The following is a 13,370-nucleotide window of genomic DNA, read 5'->3' on the forward strand; positions in this document are numbered from 1 at the left end:
GTAGTACTGCTCCTTATCAAAAGTGGACAACAGGGGCTGAAATACACAAAAGGTCCCTCAACAGAACACTCTACCCGTAGCTTATCTATTTCATTAAGATTTTATCATCGTATAATCTCTTTGAAATAATAAATAAACTCCTCAGTAAATAATCTTCAAACGACACACATTCCCTTTTTGGTGAACTTTCAGAGACAAGTCAATGCTAAATATTTGCACTAACAAATAAATACATGTCTTTCGTAAGCACAAAGTAAAAAAATTGACATGCTTTCTGGGTTGTGCCAATGATTTATTTCCTTGGTAAGAACAGAAAATGGTTTCAAAAACCTTGTTTCTCCACTGACAACAATTCAAAACGAACCTTCTCACAAAAACAGTTTTTAAATCAGCATATGCTAAATATTTCATCGCATATTCTAAACTGCATACTAACAGGGGTCCTGCACCAGCCGAGCACCTGCTAAAGATTAATGCCCATTGCTTTCTATGTATTTCAGACCTCCTTGGGTTGGTTGTGTGTGCAACTGCCATGTTCCTTCACAACGTAATGCTGTCTCGTCGTGCTGTCTCGAAGAATAACATTAACATATATTTTCAAAACATTCCATAGAATAAATGGTCATGAAGACACATTTTAATGTAAAGATCATAGGGGATGACACTTTGCATTATAAAAGACCCATACAAATGTAATGAACAGCATGCCACATGGCTAACTTTTTGTGGTGTGGCGTCCGTGCTGTTTTTTCTGCTTTTGTGTCGCTCCCCTTACACCAGCAGTCATCACCCTAAACATACGACCTCCAAAGTTATGCAAATACTCACTGCAAAAATGATAGCACCGTCATTCCGATAATCCATTCGTAAATCTAATTTGTGTGCTAGAAATACACATTTACCTGCTATACCCAAGGAAAAATGCCGGGTGGTTCTAACAAAGCGTGGAGTAGGGCAATAACAAAAAAAGAAATACATGTATTTTTTATATATAAATATATATATGTATGTACAGATATAGTCAACTTTTTGCTAAGCTTATTCTGGCAAAGGTGCCTGATGGATGGGGTTCCTTTTTTAAGCCCTTTCAGGGAAAGAAAATAAGCTCAACGTTGCAATTTACCGAGCCATATAAATCAGCCCGTGACCACAAATAATTCTGTGAGGGGAGAATTTATATGTTTAATTACACAGTGCAGGTGCCAGACTTGTCTTCCTCATTACTCTAAGACACATAAAACACTCAATAACGCGTACAGCGGCAGGACAATAGGAAGACAAAGTAATTAGCTGCCTGTTATTTAATAAGTTACTTCTACGAGCCGCTTCATCTTGGTCGAGTTTAGCATACTGTACTCCGTTAAAGGAGCGCTCCAGATTACCTTAATATGCCTAGCTGAGTTGTTTTCTTTTATTCCAGTTCTACTTCTAACTTCTTGTTTTATGGTTTTTTTTGCAGCGTTCCTTGTAAAGCTTTCATTCTCTGCGCGTGTGTGTGTGTGGGGGGGGGTATCGCTGTGGCCCGATACAGAAAGCCAATAAAGAGGAGGGTGGATTTGGCCGGACTCTCTGGTTTCGAAATGTATGTGCGTTTGGAGACAGGCAGACATGTTCCACACACCTGAGCACCGTGTTGCACCTAAGTCACATGGGCACCAGTCAGCAATGGGCAGCCAAACTCCAGCCATTTGTGTTTTACTCCTGGGCCTGGAATCATATCAAAGCAAAGCAGCATGCCAGTGTGGGTGGCAAGGGATTCGAACCACAAGGTCAAGGGAGTTCAGCAGAACAGAGAAAGGCCTCTCAGGAGAGAGAGAGAGCGAGAGAGGAGGAGTTGAAGAGAGAGAACTAATGTGAAAGCCACATGTGCGCAGTGCCTTCACTTTCTTTCACTCCCGCTTTCCACAGTCCAGCTGCCCTCCACCACAATCCCAGCCTGGGGATGTTTAACTACCCAACACAGTAAAAGGGCCAAGTCTTACTCACTTTCTTTCTCTCTTTCTCCATTCCAAAACTCACAAAGTCCTGAGTAAACATAGTTCAGCCTACCTCACCGGCCATTCTCTTCCCATTGGGCCCAAGGCTGTTTAGAGACCAGCCAAACCAGGTCAAGTCCCCCCTCGCAGGCTCCACAAGAGACCTGACCTTACCCCGCACCCGGCTTCTACACAACGGGCCATGGGTAAGCTAATATACCGCCTTACACTCACCCCACATAGTCGTGTTGGATTTGGCCGCCGCTGGCCTGGCATCAGTTGACAGGCGGGCCGTGGGAACAGCTTGGCGAGGTTTGATGTCCGCAGGGCCGTTTGGATATGCCGAGCGTTTTAACAGGATGTCATGGGCTACCTGGCCCCTTCAATCTGTTTCGGCACGTCTCGGCAGACTCAAGCTGGGCACCAGGCCGGACACAAACCATTTACTAAAATGCCACATTTACTCTCTGACCACAGTAATTACTTGATGGCGACAACACGGGTGATCGTATTTTAAAAGAGGGGTACAGAAGCATACGCACTTGTTTAAACTAGTTTACACAGGTGCTTCTTGAATTCTTGTCTTGTATTTGAAACTTTAAATATGGAGATTGGAAACACATAATAAATCAATACATTTACCCTTGTGGCCATCATCTCTATAATAAATATTGGAAGGCAAAGTAATTGTCATCTGCTGATATCGTTGAAGGGGATGGATGTGATTTATATCAGCAATGGAAAGATGGCAGATACTGTATACCTGGGCCTAAAGGAAGACATAAGAGCATTGATTTGTTTGTTGTCTTCTTGTGTAAATGCAATCCTGTTGTATTGAATGCACATAGGAGAACTACCTGACCGTGGTGGAAAAATCTAAATCCTACAATTGTCATATCCTTGGCCTTGATGCACATTCCAACACATTGAAATATGACACAGATGACACAATTAAGCTCTCTGCTATAGCTATCAATACAAGTGGCAAATAAATAAATAAAATCAGTGCAATTTGACAAATGACGAGAAAAGGAAATGGTCAAGTCAATCGAGTAATAAAACCATCACACTTTAGGTCCTTCAGAGCATCTGACTCCAACAGTGCTTTTCCATCAAAGTAATTCTTTCAATGTGGCAAAGCAACCCAAATCACATTATCTTCATTTAAAATAAAAAGAGATAGGTGTTCTATTAAAGGTTAACAGGCAATGGGTGTCAGCAGGCAGGACAGAATGGGACAAGATGGGATTGGCACGGCTCCTACCTGTTTGAGCCGTACTGGCTTTCCTCCAACCGGTTAACTCGCCATCGGGTGAGCTCACAGCAGCCTCTCATCCCCATAAACAGCCTGTGAAATGACTCCTGGGGACACACACAGAAGAAAGAGAATGATTAGAAAACAGATTTGCTGGTACAACAGTTAAATATCATGACAATAAAATTTACGCTTCTTAAAGGGATAGTTCACCTAAAAATGAACAAACTTTGTATTCTAAATTTCAAGGTTGTTTGTCACACACAATTGTAAGGTTTCAGAAAACTTGAAGTATAGAACTCTAGAGCAATTACTTTGGTTATTTTGGGGATTTTTTTGAGCTCTGTGACATTAGTGCCGATGTCCCTGCATTGTATGTAAAGAAGTAGCTACTGCATTTCCCCTTACATATTTTTTAACATATATGTTATATGATGCCGCATGCAAAAAGGTAAACATTTTCAGAACAACATGAGGGTCAGTAAATTATTTTTCATCTTAGATAAACCTTCCCTAAATTAATAAATCTACAGTAAGTGCATGACAATGCCTTGTTTTGTTGCATTTTGATTTCTGAAGGCCCTTCCCCCAAATTGAGGTTTCTTGGCAGGACTGAGCTGGACCAAGGTTACTTTATAATGAGAGAAGGCACCAGTCATAAGACACTGACAGATAAACCACATTCCACCAGGAAATAGAAGCAAGGAAGGAAAAGAGGAAAGCAGAGGATGAAGACAGGACAGACGGATGACAGCATTTGAGCTGCTTGCCCTATAGCACTCACTATCCGAGAGCGTTGCATGATGGTAGATGGGCTGACAAGGGTTGTGAGGTTACTAGGAGATGACAGAGTAAATGGCATTACTGGACAGCCCGTATACAATGTGTATCATCGTAAATAGACAGAAAATGAACCTACAGCACAATAACATTATGTGACTCAAATTATTAAGAACAATGTGTGCATTGTCAACCAAAGAGACTAAAATAATTATGCTGTTCCTGTCCTTAACAAAACTAACCAACCAACAAGTAAGAAGTTATTTAGTTGAAACCTAAAACCTAAAAAAACAAACTAAACAAAAAATAAATAAATTGGACAAGATCTGTGATATGTCTTGCCCACTCTTCCGGTTTCAAACAGGAAATACATCAGGACTAAAGACATTTTTGGATTTAAATAAGATCTTACAGGACTGTAATAAACTGCAATTTTACAGAATTTCACTTTTTTAAGCTTTTTCCATGTACTTTAAAAAAACTTAAAACATTACAGGAAAAAACTGTAAATGTACAAGAATAACATGAAACACATGCAATTTTACTTGAAATTTTATTTTATTTTAGTATATAGTTTTTTTTATACAGCGATTGCTTTCAACGTATACATTTAATGTGTGTTACGTGAGGGTCAAACCAATGACCTTTGCACTGCTAACACAATGCTCTGCCAACTGAGCCACAGTAACGCTAATATTGATGTCAATGTTAAACCAGCCTGGCATGGCAATATTGCTTAACCAATAGCATGAGTATGGGGCAACAATTCCCATTCCAAATTTGGTTTAATCAAGGCAAAGAACCCCAACCCACTCAGAGTATCCCACACATCTCACCGTCCGCCTCCTACGTAAGACCTGGCCACTCCCATGACCCACTTTAACGCATCTGGGTCAGCCTGTGAACTCATATTCACACTTTATGTATCATCTCACCGTGTAAGGTAAATACTAATACAAACACTCCACTGAAAGTCTTCACATTGAATTCCACCTGTATGAGCATTTCTGTGTGAATTCTTTCAAACACAGATTCATGTGTCCGAAAGGGTTTTAAATGCAGTTAAAGAGATGGATTTTAAACAAAAAACACTTCTGGTGTTTGCTTTGAATCTTACAACGAGAGGGCAAAAAAAACACATCCCTCCCTCTCAGCCCAGGAACGCTCAAAAAGGCTGGTGAGGTCATATGGGAAATGATTAAAGACCTTCTTTCTCTACTATACACTCCAAAATACAAATTACGTTGATATGCAAGGCAGCAGAAAAACTAAACGGCAACTTTTTCCTCTTAGTTTGGACAGGAATGGAGAACACAGGTAAGTGACACAGCTGTCCTCTGCCTGTGGCCTCTGGCAATCTATCCTCTACAAAACTACCCATAAAGAGTGAGGAAGGTGGAGGGAGAGAGAAAGAGAGAATGAGCCCATTTCAGCTAGGGCTTCTGGCTACAGTGTTCAAACAGCCGTGATATTGAAATAAAGAGCTAGCAGGAGCGGCCGGGTTTGGAGCGATCCATAGTGGGGTATTGATCAAGGTTTGCGCTCTGTGAGAGAGCGCATCATCCCAACCGCACCACTGGCTGGAGGGCATCACACACTCACACGCATGCAGTTCCATCTCTGTGTACTCTAAAAACAGTATTCCACATGTAAACTAGCAGGGAAATCTCAAAGGCCAAAGAGAATCTGGAAGTTACATCTTTTTGAACAGAAAAAGTAACACAAATTAGCACACAGGTGCCTTAAAAGAATCATTTACCCATACGTTTAAAATTCTGTCATCTTTTATACACTTATGTCACATAAAACTTGTGCATGGCCCTTAATAAAACAAAAAGATTTTTGGGCTCATGTTGTTTGGTTACCAACATTCTTCAAAATATCTTTTTTCGAATAAATGGGTGAACTGTCCTTTTAAGGTCTATTCACACAATGGACAATAAAGTTTTAAAAATATTTCTAAAAAGAAAAAGATAAATGCTCTTAAAAAGAATGTGTTAAGCTATTTAAAGGGGTCATATGACATGGCTAAAACGAATATTATGGTTTGTTTTAGATGTAATGCAATGTGTATACACGATTCAAGGTTCAAAAATGCTGTATATTCCACATACCGTGCATGTTTTTATCTCCACTTTGCCCCGCCTCTCTGAAACGCACGGATGTTTTTAACCCCACCTTACTTGCGTATACATTTGGGCGGTCTTAGTCAAATCATACCATGAACTGATGTAGATTTGTGGGGGTGTGGTTACACGAGGCGTTTCAGGCAGGTCTGGGTGAGCATTCGCTTTTAGATAGAATGCATCTTTTGTTCCGACACTTTTTTAAATTTTTGCAATTTTTCGTGTCTAATACATGCATGGGCAACTTATAACAGACACAGAAAAACATATATTCGCGCCATATGACTCCTTTAACACATGATGTTATTTTTAACACATTTGTGTTGATTTTGTGTGAAATAAATGAAAGGGACAACACAAGTTGTGTTAAAAGTAACACAAAATGTGTTGTCCCAGAAATAACACAGAGATGTGTTAACATTTGTGTGTTGTCCTTAACTGAACACAAAATGTGTTCTGTTTTCATAGCGAATAATAAAAGAAACAGAAATAGACCATACCACAACTATAACAATATCGATACTGAATGAACAGTAAAACATTGCCAACCAATCAAAATCCATTTGAATTTAAAGGGCTCAAACATTTCAATTTTAGAGTTCAAGCATAAGTTGCCTATAGACATCGATGTAGTCATGTTATCTTTATAGTTTCATTCTTGGTGTGTAGTACAAATCAGTAGCCACACATACAATTAGTAAAAAAATGGCAACCGTAAAGTCAGCACTACAAACATATTCATTAAATAAAATAGGAGACAACAAACAGGAAATAGAAAATAAACCTACTGGTGTATGATTGGTTAACCCAGTAAAAAAATTCTCAGAGAAGTGTCAGGATTATGTCAGAAAAAGTGCCTTCCTGCTCTTTACTGTTCAGCAAGCGTTTTATTGTCCAGTATGACAGCAGTAATGCTGGTTGTGATGTCTGTATCATTAAACACATCTCATTGAAGTAGACTTCACTGGGAAGAGGTGACCTCTTGAGTCGGTGTGATTTTTAAAGCAGGACAGGGAGAATTTACACAGTCTTTCATACAAGATGTGGGAACACTTAAGAATTCATGTGCTGTGTAGAGAGCTACTGTACCTGCCAATTCCGTCTGCTGTTCTGCTCTGGCTGGGTAAAATCACAAGGCAAACTGCCCTCCTAATTGAAAAACCACACCACATTTAGAGATTCTGAAGAAAGGGCGACTGGCTTAAAATGAATATAAATCGATGAAAATATAAATAGTTATATTATTAGCCATTAAGCAGACTGATAAACAAACACAGAACGGAAGTTAACTTCGGGCCAAGCGCGTGCATCCGATGAAACCTTCTATTGTAGCAAGACACAAGCAAGAAATGAATACATTACACTTACATATCATGATTAAAACTCCCATAATTTGAACCAGCTTACAACAAACAAGTACAGATAATGGAAAACCAGACTGTGCCGGAGAAAGATCAGACATGGCAAAAGCCACCTGAAGGCAGTTCCCTCACAGGACCATGTTAGGCACAAGAATTCTATATTCTCTCTCTCCTCTCATCTGCTTGTCAGGGAGCAGTCTGGTCACTCTAAATGGATGGAGAAATTCCCTGCTTACTCATGCATACTGCTGGCAAATTGTCCCTCTCAGATCCCCGCCCCGCCGGGTGATTTGCGCAAGTAGCTGCGATGTAGAGTCTCCGTCTCGTATTGGAAAAGGGCACCGCGGAAATAGACAAACTAGTCGGAGAAGTGCATTTGAAGAAAATTACATCTTTCAGGGCTAGCCAGCGAGTCTGCGCGAAGACGAAGCCACTTGCGGAAGAGTGAGACGCCTTTTAGCGGCGACCTTGGCAGGGGAGTGGGCGGCCGGCAGCATTTCGAAAGGTCTCGCTAAGGCTGACGTGCATGTTATTGTCATCATACTGCGAATTAGGAGAGAGAAAGAAGGAAGGCGAGAGAGGATGGGAAATATCAAACAACCTTCACCGGGCTAGCAAAATATTCTCCTGGTTTCGTGATGCAACACAGCCCCAGAGCATCATCACGTTGTTGAACAGAAGCTTTTTGACTGTAGGTTTGTGATAGCATGTCAGGTACAAAACAGGAAGGAAGGTATCGCACACACCGCATGTCTAGCAGCAGTCTCGGCACCCGTGTGTGAAAGTATAAGGATATAGCAGTGGTGTGGGTTTGTTGCCGAATTGAATGCATCCTACCTACCACCTTCCTAGGTGAGCGTCTGTGGGCCGACCAATCAGCCTTGATATTAATAATGCCTTCATGCGCCCCCTATGGACCGTGTGATTACCCCCGGCGCGTTCAGGCGTGCCACGGCACCATGCAACGAGTGCGGATTATTAATGCTTTTACCAACTTTGCCTCTAAGATCATCTGTAATAACAGAGAACATCCGTTAGCACTGAATTAGATCAATTAGACGGCACTCTTAAAAGAGGTTACAGAGCAATTCATAAACGGAGCTGTGAGGGAAGGCAAGCGCCGAGAAAAAAACGAGCCACGTTATAGCCCATGAATAACAATGAGACTGTATTAGACAGCGTAATAGCACTGGATCATGCACGGACCTGTTGAGAGATTCAGCTGCATTACAGGAGAGATAAACTTGGTCTTGTTACCAATGTGATTTATACCAAAGACACAGAACCCGCAGGTACTCGCAATTGTGGACACACACATACATATGCAAACACCGATTGACTACTATCAAACAGACAGTGGATCCCAGGGGTATTGAATTAAAGTTTCAAGAGGTCTGCTTTCCACATTTCCCGCCCAGCAAAGGTCCAAACAATCGTAGCCACGCAAGTGTTTAAAGAAGCAATATCAATGTGGAATTTTAAAGAGATAGTTCAACCAAAAATTAAGACTCTGTCATCATTTACTCAACCTCTTGTCGGTCATTTCAAACCTGTATGACTTTCTTTCTTCCGCAGAACACAAAAGAAGATATTTTGAAGAAAGTTGGTAACCGAATTGCACTGGCACCCATTCACTTCTATGGTATGGACACAAAACCAATGCAAGTGAATGGGGGCCAGTTAACAACATTCTTCAAAATATCTTCTTTTGTGTTCTGCGGAAGAAAGAAAGTCTCGGGTGAACTATCATGAATTATATTGATTATAGGATATTCATTGCAAAAGTGATATCAGCCATAGGGGGTCTAGGCACACATCTTGAGCATGATTTGTGGGTCTACAGATGAGTGACAGCTGAGTTAATTACAGACTTTTCGTAAAACAGAGGCAGCGTTTGCAGAACAGATATTTTAAGCAAGTCTATTGCATCAAACCTTTAACGTTAGCGTTGTCATGACAATCGGCGCACAACTTGTTTTCTGTTGCCAGTGAATGAGAATTAACAACCGGCAGACACAAGGAGCTAATAAACAGTTCTCCCTTAATTGTGATTCTTGTACGTTTTTTACAGTACCTCTGTGTGGCATTGAAGTCGGAGTAAAACACACATTGTCACGGTAAATATGTTGCCTTAGATACAGCTGCTGTCATGATTTTTGCACCAATACGACTGTTTCCTGTAAAGAGTAAATGCAATTAAATGAATTTAAAGAATGTTGGTAACTGAACAACGGTGGTACCCATTCACTTGCATTGGTTTAGTGTCTATACAGTAGAAGTAAATGGGTACCCCTCCTGTTCGGTTACCAACATTCTTCAAAATATCTTCTTTTGTGTTCTGCAGAAGAAAATGAGTCATACAGTTTTGAAATGACAATAGGGTGAGTAAAAGTAAAATATTTTTTATTTTTGGGTAAACTATCACTTTAAGTCTGCATTTAGGCAATCCAAAAGCAAACAAAAGAATAAAAAAGAAGAAAGGAGAAAGAAAGCGCACACTAATTCAGAACACCAGGTAGTGAACGTGCCAAGTTTGCCTTCTTTTTCCAAAATGGACACAGGAGCTTTTCCAGCCACCGCGCGCAGGGAGGTCTTTTAAAAACTACCCACATTAAACACTAGGATCTGCTGGGGAATTTTGCCACGTATTGGCCAAACACTCTTTTTTTTTTGTTTCCTAAAATCTCTTGATCTTTAATCTCGGTGCCAATGCCTGTAGTACAGATTATGGCAGCGAGCTACTGACAAGTCAGTTAAATCTTAGCTGGCTGACAACTCTGGCAACAGCATTATTTGAAAATAATTCTCAGAAGGGAGAATGTTTTAATAACAGACAGCCAGCGCGAGCACTACTGCACTGGACGGTCAGATTTGGCGGCCACTGACGTGCATTAAAACAAGTAACTCGGCCCAGAGTGTGTGTGTGTGTGTGTTATGTGTGTGTGGTTGAAGTGTATATTAACTGTCTGCGGTGATAGTGCTGCTAGGGCTGTTTAATGACACATGATATGTTGTTTAAAGCCAGATGACAGTCTCACGGTATTGCTGATTTTACAATCCGTATATCTTCCTGTAATCCCCACACACTCGAATCAATCTGGAAGGGGAAACAAAGCATATTGTTTGCGAACTCATCAATGCTGATCAAATCCAACATTTTCCTGTTACTTGTACGTTATACACAAAGAGTGAATGCGGTGGCTCCTGTGACACTCCGTTCAGACTGCTTTATGCACACTGCAGGCTGGCTAATTATCATGTGGTTCTATGCCACCCCCCACTCCCCACTCCCCCCTCCAAATCGAGCCGAGCACACCCCCACATCCCCTGCGGGCATGGGACGCACTGACAGTAATCTCTCTGTGACAGCACTTGGACGTGCCATCATTAAGCCGTCCGTGTTATTGAGATGATAGCCCTGAGAATGTGGCCATCATGCCAAAGAGAGCGAGTGATGAGCAGCTCTTCCACTACAGCTGAAAGACAATGAGAGAGAAAGAGAGAAGGAAAGAAAGAATTAACGTAAAAAGAGAGAAAAGAAAGATTTTGCTTTTAGACATAAGTAAATCAAGGTGTTACACTGCAAAGACACTTTCACCTTTAATTCCAACCAAAACTTAAAAAGCCAAACCCAAAACGAATACAAAGATCACAAGGATGCGAGTTTTCATGCTTGACAGCATCAGTTTCTAAGACAGCAGTGTCCAACCTTTCAAAACATCTCAAGACCTCTGCATTCTGTTCCACTACACTGCTTTCCATCTAGCTGTTTTTAAACACAAAGAATACAGTATGTCTAAATTTCCCTCCTAAAAAAAGGTGTCCGGGCTAATTTTACAGGGCTCAGTCAACTACAGTGGGCATTGGGCAATCCATCAAATAGTCGATTATGAAAAATTTAAGCTTTGCATATTCTTGCTCAAAATATATCCACTATAAGAAAAAAAACTGTTTTTTGACCATACACCAAGACAAGGAATGAGAGAAGAGTTAGACACACGAGAGTTAACGTGTCCAAAACCATATTCTCCCGGCACACAAAAAAAGAAAAATATGGGAGAGAACAAAATAGAGAAAACTTTCCTATATTCCCCTCCTCTCAGATTCTCCGAGTACCCTGACAGGGAAACAGATGGCAATTTAAGCAGAGAATTTATGAGCGCCACAATCTTAATGTTGCATAAAGAAAAGAAAAAGACTCGCATCAAGCCCACTGACAAATGTACTCGCTAATATTAATGCACTCCTCATTCATCCAATATGCTTCCTAATTGCTTTTCTGTACACAGTAATATGGCACCTGCTGCTCAGCCCTTGCTCCGTCGTTCGGGAACGAGGCGAGGCACGGGCCGCCACCGGCCCTCGTGCCGTGATGGATGCAGGGCCGTGCATCACGCACCGAGCCTGTCAGGCAGCATAATTAAAATTTTAGACTTACAGCCGAGAGAGAGAGAGAGAGAGAGAGAGAGAGAGAGAGAGAGAGAGAGAGAGAGAGAGAGAGAGAGAGAGGAGTGGTAAACAATCAGACAAAAACACAGTCACTGTTCAAAGGCATCTTCACAGCCAGTTCACACACCTCTCGAATAGTGACTGACACACACAGACATGCGCGCACACACACGCACGCATGCACACACACACACAGACAGACCCACACACACGGACACACACAAACAGACACAGACACACACACACACACACGCATGTCTGGTTTATTATCTCCGTGGAGACAGCCCATAGGCGTAATGAGTTGTATACTGTACAAACTGTATATTCTATCCCCTACCCCAACCCCTAAACCTAAAGATCATAGAAAATTTTTTGCTTTTTTAGATTTAAAAATAATATTGTTCTGTACAATTTATAAGCTTTTTTGCCCATGGGGACCTCAATTTTGGTCCCCACGGTGACACGAGTCCCCATTGAGTTGGTGTGCATTCAGGTTTAGGTCCCCACCGGGATATACAAACATGAACACAGACATGCACACGCACACAGACATGCACACACACACAGACACACACAGGTTAACACAGACATACACAAATGAGAATATACAAATAAACATGCAAAACAACTTGTATACAGTAGATTGCTTTTTCAATTATAAAAATGATGGTAAATCTCACAAAATGGGTCATATTTTACCCAATAACCAAAAAATTAACATTACTAAGAGCAAAGATGGGCCGCTTGTTACTTTAATACTAGGACAATTTTTTTGGTTTATTTTGTCTGTCTTCCTGTAAAGCTGCTTTGAAACAATGCAACATTGTGAAAAGAGCTATTTAAATAAAATTGAATATTATAATAATAATAATTATGTTTTTATTAAGTATCTGTATTGCCTTAAAATTGTTCTGACTGTAAAAAAAACATTGCATTGAGGTATTTCGTTAATTTATGAGAAAATGCGCTTGTGCAGTACTGAAAATCAAAAAATAAAAACATCACCATCGCGAATAATAAAATTCAGGCAAAATTAAATTAAGGTAATGAAAAGGAGAATCTAATTGAAAGAAAAAATTGTAACGTGTAGGCAACATTTTTATGCACCAAAATAAATTTAGGGAGATAAGAGTCAAATATGAGTTAAGCATGAAAATCAACAATCTTTCTGTTTTAAAATGCCCATTCTCTTTAAAGCTCTTTTATGGTGTTCCTTCATGCTGTGTGTTTGAGTTTGGAATTACACCTTGAACAGAGTCATTTGGGATAATGTAGATCCTCCCTATAGCTCTTGTCATTAACTCTATAACAGCTGCTGTTAAATGCACTAAATTGTACTATAATGAGCAAGTGAATTGCAAGCAATTACAGAGTTAAATTGAATAAATCCTCAGAGCAATAAATTGTCCTTTCTCTTTACATC

General features: G+C 40.5%; 1 long non-coding RNA gene across 2 annotated transcripts in view; it reads right to left on the reverse strand.

Moving 5' to 3' along the window:
- The window catches only part of LOC130559497 (uncharacterized), a 108,607-nt gene that overhangs the window by 81,367 nt on the left and 13,870 nt on the right, over positions 1-13,370 (reverse strand). For both annotated transcript variants that reach the window (XR_008963585.1, XR_008963584.1), the window contains exon 3: positions 3,241-3,338. This is a non-coding gene — a long non-coding RNA (uncharacterized LOC130559497). The remainder of the gene's footprint in view (positions 1-3,240; positions 3,339-13,370) is intronic.

Source organism: Triplophysa rosa, linkage group LG9 (assembly GCF_024868665.1).
Source record: "Triplophysa rosa linkage group LG9, Trosa_1v2, whole genome shotgun sequence".
NCBI lineage: Eukaryota > Metazoa > Chordata > Actinopteri > Cypriniformes > Nemacheilidae > Triplophysa > Triplophysa rosa.